This window comes from Palaemon carinicauda, unplaced genomic scaffold (assembly GCF_036898095.1).
Source record: "Palaemon carinicauda isolate YSFRI2023 unplaced genomic scaffold, ASM3689809v2 scaffold258, whole genome shotgun sequence".
Taxonomy (NCBI): domain Eukaryota; kingdom Metazoa; phylum Arthropoda; class Malacostraca; order Decapoda; family Palaemonidae; genus Palaemon; species Palaemon carinicauda.
The window spans coordinates 77306-98851 of NW_027170226.1; the positions used below are offsets into that span (position 1 = coordinate 77306).

At 42.9% G+C, this 21546-nt stretch overlaps 1 long non-coding RNA gene across 1 annotated transcript in view; it reads right to left on the reverse strand.

Annotated features, from left to right (window-relative positions):
- LOC137636245 (uncharacterized) overlaps positions 1-21298 on the reverse strand; it is an 87997-nt gene extending 66699 nt beyond the window's left edge. Inside the window, exon 1 of the long non-coding RNA XR_011043007.1 lies at positions 21141-21298. This is a non-coding gene — a long non-coding RNA (uncharacterized lncRNA). The remainder of the gene's footprint in view (positions 1-21140) is intronic.
- Between the last annotated feature and the right edge of the window lie 248 nt (positions 21299-21546).

The following is a 21546-nucleotide window of genomic DNA, read 5'->3' on the forward strand; positions in this document are numbered from 1 at the left end:
GGACTGGAGAGCAATAGATTGGAAGCCTCTTGGTCATCGAGGTGGCAAAGAGGTCTATGGTGGGTTGACCCCAAGTCGCCCAAAGACTCTTGCACACGTCCTTGTGTAGGGTCCATTCCGTGGGAATTACCTGACCCCTCCGACTGAGACAGTCTGCCAAGACGTTCAAGTCGCCCTGGATAAATCTCGTTAACAGGGAGATGCCTCGATTTCTTGACCAAATGAGCAGGTCCCTTGCGATCTCGTACAGCGTGAGGGAGTGTGAGCCTCCTTGCTTGGAGATGTACGCCAAAGCTGTGGTATTGTCGGAGTTGACCTCTACCACTTTGTTTCGAAGGAGACTTTCGAATTTCATCAAGGCTAAGTGGACTGCCAAAAGCTCCTTGCCGTTGATGTGCATGCTCCTCTGACTTGAGGTCCACAGACCTGAGCATTCCCGACCGTCCAAGGTCGCACCCCAACCCAAATCCGACGCGTCTGAGAACAACACGTGGTTTGGATTCTGAACTGCTAGGGATAGTCCCTCTCTCAGACTGATATTGCTGTTCCACTATTTCAGGCATGCCTTTACTGGCTCAGAGACCGGGATTGATACCGTCTCTAACGTCTTGTCCTTGTTCCAGTGAAAGGCTAGATGGAACTGGAGAGGCCGAAGGTGTAGTCTTCCTAGCGAGACAAACTGCTCCAAGGATGATAGAGTTCCTACGAGACTCATCCAATTCCTGACTGAGCACCGTTCTCTCTTCAGCATTAGTTGGACTTTGAGCAGGGCTTGATCTATTCGGGTGGCAGACAGAAAAGCCCGAAAAACTGGACTGCGAATCTCCATCCCTAAATATAGAATAGTTTGGGATGGAATCAGCTGGGACTTTTCTAGGTTGACCAAAAGTCCCAATTCCTTGGTCAGATCCAACGTCCAATGAAGATCCTGCAGACAGCGATGACTGGACGAAGCCCTGAGAAGCCAGTCGTCCAAGTACAGGGAGGCTCGGATTCCCGATAAATGGAGGAATTTTGCCACATTCCTCATGAGCCTCGTAAACACGAGAGGAGCAGGACTGAGGCCAAAGCACAGGGCCCGAAACTGGTATACCACATTCCTGAAAACAAACCTCAGAAACGGTTGGGAATCTGGGTGTATAGGAATGTGGAAGTACGCATCTCGTAGGTCGAGAGAGACCATCCAGTCTCCCTTTCTGACCGCTGCTAAGACTGACTTCGTGGTCTCCATAGTGAACTTTGTTTTCGTAACAAAAACGTTGAGCGCACTGACGTCTAGCACCGGTCTCCAACCTCCTGTCTTCTTTGGGACTAGGAAGAGACGGTTGTAAAACCCCGGTGATTGAAGGTCCGAGACTTTCACCACCGCTCCCTTCTCTAGCAACAGAGACACTTCTTGGTTTAGGGCTTGTCTCTTTGACTCCTCTCGGTACCTGGGAGAGAGGTCTATGGGAGTTGTCACTAGAGGAGGTTTGCATACAAACGGAATTTTGTACCCCTCTCTGAGCAACCGAACAGACTCTTGGTCTGCGCCCCTCTTCTCCCAAGCCTGCCAGAAGCTCTTCAATCTGGCTCCTACCGCTGTCTGAGGCTGTGGGCAGTCAGACTCTGCCATGTGAGGACTTGGCTCCTCTCTTCTTACCTCTCTTTCCCTCGGCACGAGCACTTCCCCTGCTAGGAGCTCTGCCACGAAAGGGCGGGATAAATCTGGATGCCGGAGTCTCGATCCTGGGTCTTACAGCAAAGGATGTAGAAGGAGTCCCTTTGCGAGCAGAGGACGCCATCAAGTCATGGGTGTCCTTCTGCACAAGCGAAGAAGCTATGTCCTTAACCAGTTGTTGCGGAAACAAGGACGCTGATAAGGGAGCAAAGAGCAGTTCTGATCTCTGACAGGGAGTAACTCCTGCCGAAAGAAAAGAGCAAAGGGAATCTCGCTTCTTTAAGACTCCCGACGTAAAAGTGGAGGCGAGCTCATGCGAACCATCGCGGATGGCTTTATCCATACTGTACATGACATGATAAGTAAGGAAACATCTCTGTCAGCAGACGAGATTTTCCTACTTAAAGCTCCTAATGACCAGTCAAGGAAGTTGAATACTTCAAAGGCCCTGTATACGCCTTTCAACAGATGGTCAAGGTCCGAGGAGGACCAACTAATCTTCGAGCGTCTCATGGCTAGGCGGCGGGGAGAGTCTACGAGGCTTGAGAAGTCACCCTGGGCAGAGGCAGGGACTCCCAAGCCGAGAACTTCTCCCGTGGCATACCAGACGCTCGATCTAGACGAGAGCTTTGAAGGAGGGAAGGCAAAGGCCGTCTTCCCCAAACTCCTCCTGGTATCCAACCAGTCGCCTAAAAGTCGTAAAGCCCTCTTGGAAGAGCGAGAAAGCACTAGCTTAGTAAAGGCTGGCATGTTAGCAGGTAAGCCTAGAGCAAACTCAGACGGTGGCGAACGAGGAGCAACGGTAACAAAGTGATCGGGAAAAAGCTCTTTGAAAATTAACATGACTTTCTTAAAGTCCATCAAAGGAGGAACCGTTCTAGGTTCGTCTACATCCGAAGGATGATCATCATGATGAGGGTCAGCAACGTCCTCATCTGAAGGATCTTCGTCCAACAACTGCTGAGTAACAAGCAAAGGGGTTGGCAATGCTTGACACGCAGAGTCCACACGCACTGGTGCATCAGTAGCAGTCCAGGACGCTACGTCATGTAACTGCTTAACAGCCTGACTGTCAACAACAACAGGAGCGGGAGGACGCTCGACGTCAACTCGAGACTGCTTTGACTACCTAGACTGAGCAGTCAAAACAACTCTTGACTGCGGTGTTTGACGCTCAGCGTCAAAACAAGTCAACTCCGCTGGTTGGCGAACGTCCTGAACGTCAACAAGAGCATTAGGAAGCGGCTGAACGTCCATATGCGGCTGAAAGTCAACACGGGACTGCATCGAGTGAGGCTCTACAAAGCGTGACTGACGTGACTTAGTAACGCCAACGTCAACAGGACGAGCAAAGGCTCGTTTTGGCGGCTGAAGGCCAGGATCTCGATTAGCTAAGCGGCGAGGATCATCGTGAACCTTTTCAGCAGAATAGTCTTCCATAAGGGAGGCGAGCTTGATCTGCATGTCTTGCAGTACAACCCATTTAGGATCAACGGGAATGGGTGCGGTAAAAGACGAGGGTAACGTCTGAGACTGCACAACCTTGCCTACACCAAGACTCTCGGAGCCTGTGTAACGTTTCTGCTTAGGCGGCGAGCAGTCTTCCGTTGACTGCAAAGGGTCAGAGCTGTCCCAATGGCTACAACCAGGACGCTGGACCTGTCCTGAAGGGACCGACTTTCGCTTCAAGGGCCTTGAAACCTTGCTCCACGGTTTCTTATGCAAAAAGCCTTCGGATGACGAGGAGAAAATGGTCTCTCTCGTTTTATGGTAGGGGCGGTCTTGATGAGACACGCCTGTTACCATAGAGGGAACGTCTGTTCGCTGATCAAGGCCTCTCGAACCCATAAGTCGTACGACATTACTTCTCCCCTGGGCTTGGGAGCTTGCAAGAGGTCTCGGACTAGGCGAACGACAGGCACGAACAGACGAACCCTCGGTCGCAACACTGAAAACACTTTGCGCACTAATCACTTTCCCACGATTTTCTGCTGTGGCACTCTGACACTTTAGCTCTTTAACGTCAGCCATGAGTTGATTACGATCTGTAGCTAACGACTCAACTCTTTCGCCCAAAGCATGAATGGCACGTAACATATCCCGCATTGATGGTTCCTGAGTGCTAGTAGAGGGTTCAGGCACAACTACTACAGGGGAAGGATTAGGTTCAGGGGCATGGGGAGAGGAAAAATCTACTGATCTAGAGGAACTTCTCCTCACCCTATCTCTCTCTAGCTTACGAGAATACTTGTCATATTCGAGCCAATCGAATTCCGAAAGGCCCACGCACTCCTCACACCGATCTCCTAAATGACAGGTTTTACCCCGACAATTAGAACACACAGTATGTGGGTCGAGAGAGGCCTTTGGAAGACGCCTATTGCAATCCCTAGCATTACACTTACGAAATCTAGGAATTTGAGAAGGGTCAGCCATTTTGAAAAAGTCAAAGAAAGTCCAAAAAACAATCCAAAGTCATCAACAATTAAATCTGTCCAAAAAAGAGTTCAAGAGTTTAAGTTGAGGATAAAACACCTGCACTGCGAAAGCTCAAACCAAAATGAAGTACTTCACCAAGTCTGTTGAAAAACTCCAGGTTATACAGCGAGTAATGGTACGTCTTGTCGTTCAGACCGACAGAGAAGAATTGAGGCTTGTTTACATGCATATGCGGTATCTGGCCGATAGTTGGCGCTGGTGGGCACACCTGCAACCTTCATAGCGATCGCTCGCGAGTTTTTGTGTGTTTTTCTGTCGAGCCGCTGGAGCAGCAGCTATTATATATTCACCGGCTAAGTTAAATATTTAAAAATATTCACCTCATCAATCTAAACAAATATAAAAGTTGAATGGGCTCAACGTTGTTTAACTTCGTTTTCCAAGTCAGTACCGCCTACAAAGAATAGGCATAGGTCGCTTATAAACAAAAATATAAAATTTATCTCGGTGTTTAGTATAAATGGAAAGGGAATCGAAGAGGCCTAATAAAGGCGGGTGAGATATAAAATATATAGAGGTAAATCTATAAATATCAACAATAATTCATAAAGTGATAAAATAATTACTAAAGGCCTTCAACACACTTCCGTACACTGAGGGAAGGGACTGCCAACTTTTCTCTATGGAAAATCCAGAGAGAGATTAAAAAAGCAAGGGTAAAATAAATTTTTCTCTCCTTTCAAAAGAATTTCTTTTGAAGATCGTATTGCTTGAGATTAATCCAACACGGCGAAAGCCATAAAACCATGAACAAGTACTTCACCAATCAGTAGAAACTTGAGGTTAAGCGCGAGCGGAACCAATGCTGTCACTACCACCGACAGAGAAGAACTGAACTTATGGAGAAGTATATGCGGTATCTGGCCGATAGTCGGCGCTGGTGGGCACACCCGGCAGCCTTCATGGCGATCGCTCGCGAGTTTTTGGAATCTGTCGACCGTCAGAGACGTAAGCTATATATATATTCACCGGCTAAGTTTAATATTTAAAATGTTATTTTCGTCAGGAAACTGCATTCTAATATGCAGAAAACAGTTACAAGATCCATGATACCATAACGATGACGATCTGATCGCTTCAAGACCTTCCAACTCCGCTCTTTTCAAGATACTATGTCACATGGTTGTGATGTCATAGCTCACCAATCATAGGCGAAGAAAAGAGCATTACCTCATCATTCCAAAGTGGAGAGAGACCGTCTTGGACTGCATCAACAATATTGCTTGGCGGAACAGACGTTTAATGCACAAGGTCCGCGAAGAACCTCAGCCTACCGACCTTCCTTCTCCCAAGGGTTGGAACGTAAGTTAGAGAATATAGGACTAGGGGCAAGGTGAAAACGAACAAACACCTCCTCCAGAGCACTGCTATGTTAACGAGTCACTAACAAGAGTGGTTTAAAAACATAAAACATTAAATCATAAAAGATCTGCCTGTGGTGGGAGATATACTTTAACGTTCTATTCTCATAAAAGCCTTAATGCCCTTTCTGTTGTAGCAGCTGAAAGCGCTGTATCATTTCTACAGGAAGCTTCGTTATTTTCCTGAGAATGATTTAATGTTAATTCATTACTTTATTTTACCATTAATTTACTAGGCCATCGTTCCCTAAAGGAGCCCTTTGGGTTAAAGCATCTTGCTTTCCCAAATAGGGTTGTAGCTGGCTTGTAATATAAATAAATGAGGGAAACTCTTTAGAAAAATTCTCATGAGCTTCTGAAAGTTATTCCCTTCCTTTAACAATCTCTATCCTAGGAAGAGAAGTCTTGATTTTTAGGAAACCACTCCTTATGATTCTGAATTCGGACCTCAATACTAAGAGGTTTAATTCTAGTTCTCACACCCAAGAGTTAGCCCAGCAGGCCTTGGACCGAGAATATAAAATCTTTCTAGTTAAGATTTATTTCTTGAAATAGCGCCTGGAGCAACAATAACTAAACACTAGACGTTCATAGTCAGGTAGACATCAAAGTCTATAGCCATAGGTAGCGAAGCGACCACCCCGACGCTGAAGCGTCCACACTGATGCTGAAGCGTCCACACTGATGCTGAAGCGCCCACACTAGCGCTGAAGCGTCCACACTGGTGCTGAAGCGTCCATACTGACGCTGAAGTGTCCATACTGACACTGAAAGCGTCTACACTGACGCAGAAGCATCCACACTAACGCTGAAGCGTCCACACTGACGTGGCGCTTCGCTCCATTCCGTCAACGTTCCGTTTCCGTTGCCGCACCGTTCCGATGATGCTTCGCCAGCTCTGCTGCCTGGCGAACGTCGGCGCGTCTGTATAGACTAATGCTAGGTGCTATGATCCGTCGGTTTGCGTCGAGCATTCGAAGTAAAGCATCCACTTTCCCCCACCATTGAACATTGCGGTAGGTAGGCCGCCTGTGCGACAACGAGATCTCACCGTTAAAGACACGACGCCTGTGCGTCCGTGTCAAAGACCGGAATTGAGACACCCAACCGCACTGTTAACGGCAGGCAGAAAAGACTGCAAATCCATAGAGCTAGCCACTGTTGAAAGACGACACCCAACAGGTGGGGTGGCGGCACTGCGTCTGCGCCGCATGAAACGTAATACACGCAGAACGAATCTAATTTTGTTTTCAGCTTAGCGCCTAAGAAAACACTAACACCTCGCTTTATCTATAGCGAGGGTGAGTGTTCTGGTGGTCGACAGAAAACACTCGAGAGGACTTCAGTTCGGGTCTAAAAGACTGTAACGCCTGGTTACCCTCTCGATTCTTTTCACCGTTTGACTTAACCTCTCCCATGGGTCCGGGAGCTCGATATAGGTCTAAGGCTATGATAACGACAGGTCCGAATAGAAGCACTCTCCACTGAATAAAATTCACTGCACAATTTATCATTAAAAAAAAATTTGCACTTTACTCTTTGGCACAAAGATAGTTTCATAATTACCTGAAAGACAAAGTATACACTCTCTCAAAGGAAATGAACTCCGTAGGGAGAGACTTATAATTCTGTCACTGGACAATTGTTTGAATGGGAAAGCAACCCATATAAATGTAACAAAATATTAAATCTCAAAAATTACCTTAATAGATATAATATTTATACATTAAAATAAACCCTTAAATAAAGGGGTTCCAATAAAAGATGAATCATCACTCGCATCATTGGAACAACTACAAATAATATACAAACAATTTAGTATTCCGAAAACCACCAAATCAACAACGATACATAGAATCGTGCGCTACGACGAATGTAAAGAATACTGCATCGTATAAAATAAACTGAAGTGTAACTTCCTTTAATCTCTGACAAGGAAAAATACTGAAAGGACCAATTAATTGCAAAATAAATTGTTCCTTTTATAAAGTACAATAAAAAACTTGAGAAGTAAAAGAAAGTACTATTCATAAAATCGCTACAATATATGTAACATCGTAACGATACTGATTACCGTAACAAAAATAAACTGAACGGTAGTTAATCTTCGCAAACAGATCAAAGATTATCTAAAGAAAAATATTAAAAGGATAAAATTTTCTCAAAATAAATCCTTTAAATTAATCTATAACTTAAAACACCAAAAGCAAAATCACTTACTGTATATTCTTAAAAGGCAAGACAGACTTTTAGCCTACGGAAGAGGCTGTGACGTCATCCATGGACGAAATGTTTACATTTCGCCCCTATGATTTCGTGAGGTTTAAAATAGGTTGAAAAACCTTCCAACCCTACCTTTTAAGTTAAAATACGTGATCAACAAAACAAATATGCGAAAGCCAAAACTCAAAAACGTTAATACATCACCAAATAACGTCCAAACAGAGTAAGAAAACAAGAGAGAATTTCCAATAGTTCAGCCAGCTATGGCAGCAGAGAAAATCTGAATTGGTTGAGCATACTGTAGTTCTACCTGGGGTACCGCGAGGGCGCTGGGTACACCTGGCTTATATGCGCTAAGCTGCGCAAGAGATTTTGAATTTTCTGCCGAGGCGTCGGGGACTTAAGCTATTATATAACCAGCGGGTAAGTTTTATATTTAAAAATTAAGGTTAACATCTGATACTTCAATTTCTAGCAAAACTGGATTTCATCATAGGAAATTAATGTTGTCCAAAATACTTATGAGAATTGCTACATATTGCGTAGCCAACAAATTGTGTTGACACAAGAATAGTTACAGTTGGTTTCAAACTATTGGATCCTGGATATATGTCTACTGTAGGCTCCAGAGCCTTTAAATATGCAGTCCCAAGACTATACAATAAGCTCCCAAGAGACATCCAAATGATTGAAGACATTAAGGCTTTTAAGAGGAAACTGAAGACTTTCTTATTCTGTGAGTTTTTTGACAGTAACGATTTAATAGTAAATAAGTAATAAGTGATATGAAATGTTGAATACTCTGAACTAACAATATAAAATGACAGTGGAGGTCCAGTAGAGAGTAGGGTTCCCATGCTGTATGGGACTTGAAAGTAGTTACTATGGCATTTTTCTCTGTATGCCTAAATGGGGCTGGGGCATAATAGCTTTGGTATCATTCCACGAAAATGTGGCCACCATTTCATTTTCCAAGTCCATTGTTTACTTCTGAGAGCCTGATTGTGTGTTACTCCATATGCATTGTTTGCTTTCACTTTTGGCAGCTTCCTTTTTTTTTTAATGATGTAGTCATCAGTTGGCTTTTTCTTATCAATTAAGAGCTTCCAAATATTCAAGCATTAATTCCCAGATGCTGTTTTACAAAAGCCCTCTGCTAAGTTCCAGGATGACCATCTTCAGAAGAAGAACTCTACTACAGGGGAATTTGATCTACCTGTATTTTGAAATTAATTGTAATTTTATCGATTTTGATTATTGATTGTGTAGAACACCCTCTGTTCAGTACAGTATAGCTATTGTTAATCATATGAAAGTAAAACAATATCCATGGAATAATGGCCCACATGACTAGTGTGCACAGCTCATCCATGTACCACTTGCCAGAACAGAGGAACAGCGAGATAATATATAGCAATAATAATAATAATAATAATAATAATAATAATAATAATAATAATAACAATAATAGCTAGTAATAATAACAATATAATAATATCTAGTAATAATAATAATAATAATAATAATAATAATAATATTAATAATAATAATTGCTAGTAATAATAACAATATAATAATATCCAGTAATAATAATAATAATAATAATAATAATAGCTAGTAGTAATAATAATACTACTACTACTACTATTACTACCACTACTAATAATAATAATAATAACAATAACAATAATAATAAGATTTTGTGAGAAAAACAATCCACGGCAGTGCAAAATCCAATTGAGGGACGTGATGCAAATCAGGAAATTATGGCACTTTAACCCTTTTACCCCCAAAAGGACGTACTGGTACGTTTCACAAAACTCATCCCTTTACCCCCATGGACATACTGGTACGTCCTTGCAAACAAAATGCTATTTAAACATTTTTTTGCATATTTTTGTCAATTTTTTTAGAAAATTCAGGCATTTTCCAAGAGAATGAGACCAACCTGACCTCTCTATGACAAAAATCAAGGCTGTTAGAGCAATTTTAAAATAATATATTGTACTGCTAAATGTGCTTGAAAAAAAAAATAACCCTTGGGGGTTAAGGGTTGGAAATTTCCAAATACCCTGGGGGTTAAAGGGTTAATTCACGCCACTTACACAAAGCTTATACAGTATTTTCAAACCATTACTATTGCTTAAATCCTCCATAATTATCATTATATCGGGTGTAAGAAAATCCTTGGCCCCAATATTCATGGTCAGAAATGGATAAATAAACAAGGCAGCACGTAGAAAAATACATGTTTCGGAGCTTTCGTAGATAAGCGGCCAGGTCCTCCCGAGCGCATAGAAAATGGGAATTTTTTCTAGTTTTCCAACATTACCCTATTTTAATTTTTGGAAATATGGGATTCTGATCGAATAAAAGAAAAAAGCACTCCGAAAATTTACCAGGTCAAGGGGGGCCCACTTAAGTCGTTTGAAATTGCCGCCACCCCCAATTAGTTTAGTATTCCCCCACCAAAGCGCTGTTGAATCAATTAAAATATCATTTACAGGGAAATCTATGAACTAAGGGAGAGAAAAACTATGTGGCAGAGCACAGAGCTTGTTCGACTTATGAATTTCACAACAATTTTGGTGGTTTTTAAAAGAATTATATACCGTTCTGGTAAGTATATACTTCAATTTCAAGCAAAACTGAATTTCATCATAGGAAAATCTTTAGTTTTTATTCTATACAAGTTTCCAATTAAGTTGAAAATAAGGTGGCCGTTATAATACATATATCCCCACATTTCATGTACAGTATTTGGCTAAAAGTTAAAGTATCATGTAATATGATATTTTAATTATAAAATAAATTTTTGAATATACTTACCCGGTGAATATATAATAGCTGCAACTCTGTTGCTCGACAGACACATACATAAAAAAAACTCGCCAGCGATCGCTATACAGGTTGCGGGTGTGCCCACCAGCGCCAACTGTCGGCCAGATACCACTCTCGATGTAAACAAAACCTCAATTTCTTCTCATCCCACAGCGTCTCTATTGGGGAGGAAGGGAGGGTCGTTTAATTTATATATTCACCGGGTAAGTATATTCAAAAATTTATTTTATAATTAAAATATCATTTTTAAATATTTAACTTAGCCGGTGAATATATAATAGCTGATTCACACCCAAGGAGGTGGGTAGAGACCAGAGTTAATTATGTTTACATCGTATAAGCTAAGAGTTTTTTATTTCATTTTGACAGTTATCAATATAACAAAACCAAAATAAATAGGTACCTGGTAAGGAAGTCGACTTAGACGATTACTCTGCCTTGTAAGTACGTCTTCCTTACGGAGCCCAGCGATCCTCTTAGGATGCTGACAGACCCCCAGGAGCTGAAGTATCAAGGGCTGCAACCCATACAACAGGACCTCATCAAACCCCTAATCTGGGCGCTCTCAAGAAATGACTTTGACCACCCGCCAAATCAACCAGGATGCGAAAGGCTTCTTAGCCTTCCGGACAACCCATAAAAACAACATTAAAACATTTCAAGAGACAGATTAAAAGGATATGGAATTAGGGAATTGTAGTGGTTGAGCCCTCACCCACTACTGCACTCGCTGCTACGAATGGTCCCAGTGTGTAGCAGTTCTCGTAAAGAGACTGGACATCTTTCAAGTAAAATGACGCGAACACTGACTTGCTTCTCCAATAGGTTGCGTCCATTATACTTTGCAGAGATCTATTTTGCTTAAAGGCCACGGAAGTTGCTACAGCTCTAACCTCGTGCGTCTTAACCTTAAGCAAAGATCGGTCTTCCTCACTCAAGTGTGAATGAGCTTCTCGTATTAACAATCTGATAAAATATGACAAAGCATTCTTTGACATAGGTAAGGATGGTTTCTTAACCGAACACCATAACGCATCAGATTGGCCTCGTAAAGGTTTAGTACGAGCTAAGTAGAACTTAAGAGCTCTAACAGGGCATAAGACTCTTTCTAGTTCATTGCCTACAATCTCCGATAAGCTAGGAATATCGAAAGATTTAGGCCAAGGACGAGAAGGTAGCTCATTTTTGGCTAGGAAACCAAGCTGCAGAGAACCAGTAGCTTTTTCTGACGAAAACCCGATGTTCTTGCTGAAGGCATGAAGCTCACTGACTCTTTTAGCCGAGGCTAAGCATACCAGGAAAAGAGTCTTAAGAGTGAGATCTTTCAGGGAGGCTGACTGTAAAGGCTCAAACCTGTCTGACATGAGGAATCTTAGGACCACGTCTAAATTCCACCCAGGTGTAGCCAAACGACGCTCCTTAGAGGTCTCAAAAGACTTAAGGAGGTCTTGCAGATCTTTATTGTTGGAAAGATCTAAGCCTCTATGCCGGAAGACCGAGGCCAACATGCTTCTGTAGCCCTTGATAGTAGGAGCTGAAAGGGATAGTACTTTTCTCAGGTATAAGAGAAAATCAGCTATTTGGGATACAGAGGTACTGGTCGAGGATACGGAAACTGACTTGCACCAGTCTCGGAAGACTTCCCACTTCGATTGGTAGACTCTAATGGTAGACGCTCTCCTTGCTCTAGCAATCGCACTGGCTGCCTCCTTCGAAAAGCCTCGAGCTCTCGAGAGTCTTTCGATAGTCTGAAGGCAGTCAGACGAAGAGCGTGGAGGCTTTGGTGTACCTTCTTTACGTGTGGCTGACGTAGAAGGTCTACTCTTAGAGGAAGACTTCTGGGAACGTCTACTAGCCATCGAAGTACCTCGGTGAACCATTCTCTCGCGGGCCAGAGGGGAGCAACTAACGTCAACCTTGTCCCTTTGTGAGAGGCGAATTTCTGCAGTACCTTGTTGACAATCTTGAATGGTGGGAATGCGTAAAGGTCTAGATGTGACCAATCTAGGAGGAAGGCATCTATGTGTATTGCTGCTGGGTCCGGGACTGAAGAGCAATAGATTGGAAGCCTCTTGGTCAGCGAGGTTGCAAAGAGATCTATGGTGGGTTGACCCCAAGTCGCCCAAAGTCTCTTGCACACATCCTTGTGGAGGGTCCATTCGGTTGGAATTAATTGACCTTTCCGACTGAGACAATCTGCTAGGACGTTCAAGTCGCCCTGGATGAACCTCGTTACTAGGGAGATGCCTCGATCTTTTGACCAGATGAGCAGGTCCCTTGCGATCTCGTACAAAGTCAGTGAGTGGGTATCTCCCTGTTTGGAAATGTACGCCAAGGCCGTGGTGTTGTCCGAGTTGACCTCCACCACCTTGCCTCGAAGGAGATTCTCGAAGCTTATCAAGGCCAGATGAACCGCCAAAAGCTCCTTGCTGTTGATATGCATGCTCCTCTGACTCGAGTTCCACAGACCTGAGCATTCCCGACCGTCCAGCGTCGCGCCCCAGCCCAAGTCCGATGCGTCCGAGAAGAGAACGTGGTTCGGTATCTGAACTGCCAGGGGAAGACCCTCTCGTAGGCTGATATTGTCCTTCCACCAAGTCAGACAAGACTTGATCTTTTCGGAAATCGGGATCGAGACCGCCTCTAGCGTCTTGTCCTTTTTCCAGTGAAAAGCCAGATGGAATTGAAGAGGACGGAGGTGTAGCCTTCCTAGTGAGACAAATTGCTCCAGGGATGACAGCGTTCCTACCGGACTCATCCACAGCCTGACTGAGCAGCGTTCTTTCTTCAGCATCTTCTGGATGGAGAGCAGGGCTTGATCTATTCTGGGGGCCGACGGAAAAGCCCGAAAAACTGTGAATCTCCATCCCTAAATACAGAATAGTTTGGGATGGGACCAGCTGTGACTTTTCCAAGTTGACAAGGAGTCCCAATTCCTTGGTCAGATCTAGAGTCCAATTGAGATCCTTCAGACAGCGATGACTGGAAGAGGCTCTGAGAAGCCAGTCGTCCAAATAAAGGGAGGCTCGGATGTCCGATAAGTGGAGGAATTTTGCCACATTCCTCATAAGCCTCGTAAACACGAGAGGAGCTGTGCTTAGGCCAAAGCACAGGGCCCGAAACTGGTACACCACATCGTCGAAGACGAATCTCAGAAAAGGTTGGGAGTCTGAGTGAATGGGGATGTGGAAGTAGGCGTCCCTTAGGTCTAGAGAGACCATCCAGTCTTCCTTTCTGACCGCTGCTAGGACTGACTTTGTGGTCTCCATGGTAAACTTCGTCTTTGTGACAAAGACATTCAGAGCACTGACGTCTAGCACCGGTCTCCAACCTCCTGTCTTCTTTGATACTAGGAAGAGACGGTTGTAAAACCCCAGTGATTGAAGGTCCGAGACTTTGACCACCGCTCCCTTCTCTAGCAAAAGACACACTTCCAGTTTCAGGGCTTGTCTCTTTTCTTCCTCTCGGTACCTGGGAGAGAGATAGATGGGGGACGTCGCTAGAGGGGGTTTGCGTACAAAAGGGATTTTGTACCCCTCTCTGAGCAACCTCACAGATTGTTGATCTGCGCCTCTCTTCTCCCAGGCTTGCCAGAAGTTCTTGACTCTGGCACCTACTGCTGTCTGAAGTTGCGGGTAGTCAGACTCTGCCCTTAGAGGACTTGGATCCTTTCCTCTTCCCTCTCTTCCCTTCGGCACGAGCACCTCCCCTGCTGGAGGCTCTGCCACGAAAGGGCGGGATAAACCTGGACGCAGGAGTGTCCATCCTAGGTCTGGCAGACAAGGCAGGCAAAGGGGGAGCTTTGCGAGCCGAGGACGCAACTAGATCGTGGGTGTCCTTCTGCACTAAAGACAAGGCAATTTCCTTAACCAAGACTTCAGGAAACAAGCACTTAGACAAGGGCGCAAAGAGTAGCTCGGATCTTTGGCATGGCGTCACTCCTGCTGACAGAAACGAGCACAGAGACTCTCGTTTCTTAAGGACTCCGGACGTGAATGAAGCGGCAAGCTCGTTGGACCCATCACGGACGGCCTTGTCCATGCAGGACATAATGAGTAAGGAAACATCCCTATCGGCAGAAGAGATTTTCCTACTCAGGGCTCCTAAACACCAGTCCAGGAAGTTAAAGACTTCAAACGCTCTAAAAATGCCTTTAAGAAGGTGGTCCAGGTCCGAGGGTGACCAACAAATCTTCGAGCGTCTCATGGCAAGGCGGCGGGGAGAGTCTACAAGACTTGAGAAGTCGCCCTGGGCAGAGGCAGGAACTCCCAAGCCGAGAACTTCTCCCGTGGCATACCAGACGCTCGATCTAGATGAGAGTTTAGATGGGGGGAAGGCAAATGCTGTCTTCCCTAAACTCCTCTTGGTCTCTAACCAATCGCCTAACATCCATAAAGCTCTCTTGGATGAGCGAGAGAGAACGAGTTTAGTAAAGGCAGGCATGGTAGCAGGAACGCCTAAGACAAACTCTGACGGCGGCGAACGAGGAGCCACAGAAATAAAGTGGTCAGGGAACAACTCTCTAAAAACCGCCATGACTTTTCTAAAGTCCAAGGATGGTTGAACTGCTTTAGGCTCATCTAGTTCTGAAGGTTGATCCTCATGCTGTGGTTCAGCAACGTCCTCATCTGACTGTTCCTCATCCGATAACTGATGAGAAAACGGCAACGGAGTAGGCAACGTTTGACTCGCAGAGTCCGGTCGCACAGGTGCATACGTGACGGAGCCGGACGCAGCGTCCTGGAACTGCTGAACAGTCTGGGAACTGTCAACAATAACAGGTGTGCGAGGACGCACAGCGTCCACCCGAGACTGTTTAGACCGTCTGGGTTGTGCAGTCAACACCATACTGGGTTGCGGAGGTTGACGCACCGCGTCAAAACAAGTCAACTCTGATGGTTGATGAACGTCCTGAACGTCACCAATCGCATCAGTGCCTTGCCTAACGTCAACGTGCGGCTGGAAATCCACACTGGGTCGCATCGGTGGAGGTACCAGCCCAACTGGTTGACGCGAGAAAGCTACATCCACGTCAACAGGACGCACAACAGAACGCTTGGATGGCTGAAGGCTCGTGGGTTCAACGGTAACCTTCTCAGCGTTGTAGTCCTCCATCAAGGACGCAAGCTTGGACTGCATGTCTTGCAGTAACACCCATTTAGGGTCTACGGAAGCAGGTGCGGTAACAGACGGGGTTAACGAATGAGACGGCACAACTTTGCCTCTCTTAGGCGGCGAGCAGTCATCAGATGACGGCAACGGGTCCGAACTGTCCCAGTGGCTACATCCGGGACGTTGGACTTGTCCTGAAGGGACCGACTTACGCTTTAAAGGTCTGGAGACCTTGGTCCAAGGTTTCTTACGTGAAACACCTTCGGACGACGAGGTAAAAATGGGCTCTCTCGTCTTACTTAGGTAGGGGCGATCTTGGAGAGATACGCCTGATACCTTAGAGGGAACGTCTGATCGCTGATCAAGGCCTCTCGAACCCATGAGTCGTACGACATTGCTTCTCCCCTGGGCTTGGGAGCTTGCAAGAGGTCCCGGACTAGGAGGACGACAGGCACGAACAGACGAACCCTCGAGCGCAACACTGTTCACAACACTTTGCGTAACACTAGGCACTTTGACACTATCCTTCGTGGCACTTTGGCACTTGAGTTCCTTTACGTCCGCCATGAGTTGATTTCGGTCACTTGCTAAAGACTCAACTCTCTCCCCCAAGGCATGAATAGCACGCATCATGTCTGCCATCGACGGTTCCTGAGTGCTAGGAGGGGGGTTAGGAACAACCACTACAGGGGAAGGAATAGGTTCAGGGGCATGTGGAGAGGAAAAATCTACCGACCTAGAAGAACTTCTCCTTACCCTATCTCTCTCTAGTCTGCGTGTATATTTATCAAATTCGATAAAATCGAATTCCGAAAGGCCCACGCATTCCTCACACCGATCTTCCAATTGACAGGTTTTACCCCGACAATTGGAACAAACAGTGTGAGGGTCGAGAGAAGCCTTTGGAAGACGCCTATGACAGTCCCTAGCATTGCACTTTCGAAACTTGGGAACTCGAGAAGGGTCAGCCATTTTGAATTAGTCAAGGGAAAATTCCAAAAACGATCTAAGTCATCAACAATTAATCCGATTCAAAAAAGTTCAAGGATTTATTTGAAGAAAAACACCTGTACTGCGAAAGCTCAAACCAAATTAAAGTACTTCACCAAATATGATGGGAAAAACTCCAGGTTCAACAGCGAGTAAAGTACGTCTTGTCGACACGTCGACAGAGAAGAAATTGAGGTTTTGTTTACATCGAGAGTGGTATCTGGCCGACAGTTGGCGCTGGTGGGCACACCCGCAACCTGTATAGCGATCGCTGGCGAGTTTTTTTTATGTATGTGTCTGTCGAGCAACAGAGTTGCAGCTATTATATATTCACCGGCTAAGTTAAATATTTAAAACAACCTTTTTTATAACAATCAAACATTTCCTGGAAAAATTGCATGGAGGAATGTTGAATGGAAGGACCGATTTTATATAAATAAACAACATACTTATATTAAAGTGGGGATGAACTTGTATATATATACCAAATAACATTTAAGATGATTTGAAGTACGATGCAGCAATATTTTCATTCTAACGAATTCTTGATTGGTTAATTGATTTAAAGTTTTCAGGTATCCTGACATCTAAGGTCATTGACGCCGATATCATTTATTTTATATAAAAATCAAAAGAATATTCAATTAAAACCATAAAAGTTGAATGCCATTATAGAAGTTAAATAGTTTTCAGAAGACCTGCTTCTGAAATAAATCTAAAAATGCCGCTCACATAGTAGGACACATCATGTCCAAGAATCTTGGCAAGGATGAACCTCCCACCCTCACCTCGAACCTCAAACGGATATCTATTCCTTAAGTTATAATAATTAGGGCATTCGGTCAACAAATGCCACACTATTAGAGGTAGCAAACAGTCTTCACAATAGGGTTGGTGTTGGCCCTTCAGCAGAAACTCGTGTGTCATCCGAGTGTGACCAATATGGAGACGACAAAGAGTCATCTCCCATTTTCTTTAAGTATCCATATTGGGTATCCATAGTACCCACACTACTACATAATACCTGAGGTGTATGTATGATAGCGGCCACCTGTATATAAGATTACGGCCATCTTAGAATACAGCAGTGGAAGGGGGGTCGCAGGGGGACGTTAGAGCCCCCCGTTAGGTAAGTGGGTAAGGACATGGCTTGTAGGTTAGGTTAGGGGGGGGAAAGTGTAGGTTAGTTGATGCCAATTTTTAATCCAAATGGGAGGAACTGGCCGCTGATATACAAAGGCTCCGAAAATTTGAAGTACAGTACGATCTTGCAATATTTCTATTCCATCGAACTCTTGAGGTATCCAAATTAGGTATCCACGGTGCCCACACTACTACATAATACCCGTTTCACTAATTCTGATGCCATAAGTGGACCCAAACCCTATGGTCCCATCTTTTGCGTCTTAGCTAACACGGCCCAAACATATACTGAAGGTCTACGACTCGACTGTATTATCAGACTGTCACTCTGTAGCAGTTCAGAGCTGTCACACAACAAAAGAAAAGAAAAAAAAAGGGGGGGGGGTAAAAGGGTAAAGTTTTACAAGTCTACAGGGTATCATTTCGAACCGAAAATATGTTTTCCCGAATTCCCACTGAGGGTCCCCAGGTATCAACGGATATATATATATATATATATATATATATATATATATATATATATATATATATATATATATATATATATATATATATATATATATATACATATCTATATAGGTAATTTTGTATATTATTCCATGGTGTGATTTCGCACAAGAAATATATGATTTCCTATAGCAAATAACGTGATTTAACCGATTTTGATGATCATTTCAATCGCAAACAAACAGATCAACCAATTCGGTTAGTTATAAGTTGACGAATTGGTTGATGTTATTACGGATGAAATGAATGAGAAAACCAGTTAAATCACGATATCTACTATAGGAAATCATATATTTCCTGTGCGAAATCACACAATGAAATACAATACAAATGAACCATATAAATATTAACACTGTTCACATATATACTGAGTTAAAATATATAAACAACAGATGTAGGGGACGATAACATTACCGACGTTACCAATGGGTGACAGAACTACCAACGATGACGAATGGTACACAGTGTTACCAACGGCACGATGTCATTACTAGAGGTAGAAATAATAAATTTTTCCATACGTAAACTAAATAATTATTCCATATAACTATTACACAATAAATAAAGAGTACCAAAAGGCCACAGAACCTAACAAACCCACCTAACCTTGCCTAGAAGTACCCCGGTCACAAAACACATATAATAAAAATGGGGGAATGACTTACCTTGATACACAGTACTACCAACGATGACGAATGGTACACAGAACTACCAACGACACGATGGCATTACTAGTGGTAGAACTGCTAAATATTTCCACAGCTATATTAAATAATTTTTCCATATAACTGTTACGAAATATATAAAAAGTACAGAAAGGCCACAGAACCTAACAAACCCACCTAACCTTGCCTAGAAGTACCCCGGTCACAAAACACGAATACATGACTATTGAGGAATGACTTACTTTTATGAAGAAAACGTTGAAACTTGCTGGACACGGAACGACACTTGGGGCAGTTTAAACGCTGAGGAATAACGTTGTGAGATTTAAGAAAATGCTCAACATTACCTGAAGTATCAAAAAAATCACCATGGAATTGAGCCACTGCTTTTAGATACGGAATACTGCAGACGGTACAAGTTTCTATAATATGCTCCATCTCAAAATACAAAAAAAGAAACCGCACTTGTAATGAAGAACGCCTAACCAGGTCAAAGGTTACAACGGGAAAGGCATTGGAACAAAGGGTATGAAAAGAGCGGTTAAAGAGATAAAGGAAGGGGGGGGGGGGGAGATATCTGAATAGGCCTAGAGTGGTGATTGGTTAAGGGAAAAACAACGAACAAAAGAGGGAAAACATGAATGAACTAAATACGGAAACTAGACCAAAGAAAAGTTTTATAAGACACAGAGGAGAGAAAAGGAACTAACCAACAAAAATAAATAAAAACAATATAGGAAGATAAAATGGAATGAACGGTAAATAATAGTGAATGGGAATATAAAATGAGGTGATCATACCGAGAATTAACTGGATAAAAAAACTAGTCCAGGGTAAGTATTTATGTGCAACCGGGAAGAGATAAAGAAATAACCAAACAAATAAACCCAATATAGGAAGGAAAAATGGAATGAATGATAAATAATATTGAATGGGAATATAAAATGAGAAAAAAACACGGTAATAAAAAGAGTAATAGGGGAGAGGAAACTCCTGCGAAGGGGGGTGATATATGCGCAGGACGGAAACTGGTGCGAACGAACGTACGTACAAATGGGAAAGGAAATAACCAAACAAATAAACCCAATATAAGGAGGGAAAATGGAATGTAAGATAAATAACAGTGAATGCGAATATACAATGAGAAAATAATACAGTAAAAAAAGAGTAATAAGGGAGAGAAACTCCTGCGCAGGGGGGTTATATATGCGCAGGACGGAAGCTGGTGCGAACGAACGCATGAACAAATGGGTGCTAATGTTAGCATGAAATGCTAACATTTGATCTACATCAGGTATGGAATGCTAACATTTAATCTACATCAGGCGTTGGCAGCACTGGTTACTGTATTACTACAAGAAATAACCTTTGAAACGGCTCCTCCCAAATATATCCAGGTATACTGATTTGTATTTTCCTTCAGTTATAATAAATACAAGAAAGAAATGTATAGAGAAGAAAAGGACTGTTTTACGGTTATAGATGTATATATATTTCTGTAACTATTCATTTGCGACGGGAACGAGTGTTATTTTCGAAGGGAGCGTAATTTTTCCTATAAGAAAAAGTAGTTGGAATACTAGGATACATTGCCATGTAATAAACTACAATGAAACCTATATATATATATATATATATCTTTCTTCATGGCCAAGTGGTTTAGTCACTGTCTGTACAAGCTTGCCGACCAGGGTTCGATTCCCGGCCGGACACAAGCTCTTGTCTTTGTGTGATTTCGCCTGGGGCTCTGATCCCGAGGTCGTTAAGAGAATCCAGACATTAATGTATCAAAAATATATATGGCTTATTTGAATATATATATATATATATATATATATATATATATATATATATATATATATATATATATATATATATATATATATATATATATATATATATAATTTCTGAAACTATTCATTTCCGACAGAAACGAGAGTCATTTTCGAAGAGAACGGATTTTTTTCTATAGAAAAAGGTAGTTTTTCCCTAGGTTCCATTACCCTGTAATAAAGAATAATAATACCGCAAAAAGGGTTAGGCTAGCACTCATTATTTAGCCTATACGTTAACTTAAAAAGACAAACGAAGAACAACTTCCTTTAAGGAGCAAAAACTTCAAAAATAACTGTACATTACTTGCAGATAAAACGAAGTCCTGTCACTGTATCAATCTGTCTTGAATTCACTTATCTTACTCTTCAACATAAGTGATTGTTTGCAATGTCAGAAATCAGATTCTGTCGATCTGCAAAACAAAGCTTGCGGCCACTCTATCAAATTAATAGTTAGATGCAAAGCTTCTTTTTAAATACAGTACTCGGTAATAAGTGTCGAATAAGGATTTAAGGATTTGAAGATTTTAATAATTGTGATTTGACTTACAATAACAGTGCAAGATGGCTGTAAAAAAAAGTAAAACTACTTCTATTCACGTAGCTATACAATACTGTACATATCAGATTTCGCTAATCGTTCATCTCTCTTTTGCAACATAGCCCCTTGTTATATCCTCTTCTTTTAACTGTCATAATTCTGGTTCCCC